Source organism: Eurypyga helias, unplaced genomic scaffold (assembly GCF_000690775.1).
Source record: "Eurypyga helias isolate BGI_N326 unplaced genomic scaffold, ASM69077v1 scaffold27683, whole genome shotgun sequence".
Classification (NCBI taxonomy): domain Eukaryota; kingdom Metazoa; phylum Chordata; class Aves; order Eurypygiformes; family Eurypygidae; genus Eurypyga; species Eurypyga helias.
The window spans coordinates 6017-7365 of NW_010242252.1; positions in this window are offsets into that span (position 1 = coordinate 6017).

Genomic DNA, 1349 nt, shown 5'->3' on the forward strand with positions numbered 1-1349 from the left:
CCCCGCAGGCTCGTGTACTCAAAATCCTGGGGGGGGGGCAAGACCAGAGAGGGGACGTCACGCTGCTGCGAGACGAGAAAGTGACCCCCAGGGGAAAGGCAGGGGGTTACAGGGGACACACACCCCGGGGGTTGATGGGTGCCCACCTGGTTGCCCCCCATCCCGTGGCAGGGGTACATGATGAGCGGTTTCCCACCGTGGTTGTTCTCACCGACGTCCAGGCAGCTCTTGGTGCCCTCGTTTTTTATCTGCAGGTGGAGGGAAAGGGACAGGGGTGTGAGCTGGGCCCCAAGGTCCCGGGATGGGGACCCGCCTTGGGTTTGGGCTTTGCAGGGCACTTAATTATCCCTGTACAAACACGATCCCGGTACTAGGCGCTGCGTCCGGGTCCCTTGTCCTTTCCAGGACAATAGAAATGCCCACGCCTCCATCCCACCGAGCCAAAGGCGAGAGCCGCCTGGGACAAGGTTTCAGGAAATAGAGGTGAGTTACAACCTGGACGGGAGCCAGTGCCCAGCCCTTGCCACATCCAGCGGCTCCTTCCTGTCGCCCAGGCTGAGGACCCAGACCCCAGCCCAGGCTCAGAGGAAAGGGGCTTTTTTGGCAGCTCCATGGTAGGGGATGGAGCCGGTGCCTCGCATCCTGCCCAGCCCCAGATCGGATTTTCAAGCCAGTGCGGGCACGGGGTTCATGGAACCTTCAGCTCATTCACCCGATTTAACCCACTGCCATGTCCCTGCAGGTCCCCAACCCTGTCACTTGCCCCAAACCAGCTCTGCTGGATTCCGGCTCTTTCACTATCAGCCAGAGCCCGGAGCGGCCCTGCCAGCGGTGACAGACCTGGCTACACCGGGACACTCCGGCACGCTGGTTCAAATGCCAATTCCCCAGCCCAACCTTCTGGGGGCTTCACTGCTGTGGCTATTCCTAGCCAAGGGCTAAGCCCAGCAGGATGCTCCAGGCACTTACTGCTCCATAAAACGTTGGAGTTAGGTCGGGAACGAACAACTCTGGGTAGATGGTCTGGAGGTACCAGGTGAAGTTCTTGCAGTGGAGCTGCTCCCTCAGCTTGCGCCGGTCTGTAATGTCACCATACGTCTTCTATCGACAAAGCCACGTGAGAAAATTAAACTGACCTCCGAAGCCAGCAGGGAAAAACCAAAAAAACCCCTCCCGAGCCAGGGCTTAGAGCCGAGGGGTCCCCCTGGCTTTGTCACTGCTCCCCATGGTGTGGGCAGGACAGAGACCGGTGGTGGGGTCTCGCAAAACACCCTGGCCCCTGGCAGGTACTCTCAGGCTCCGGCCACTCCCCGAGGGGTCTGGGGCATCTGGGTTGGGGCAATCCCAGC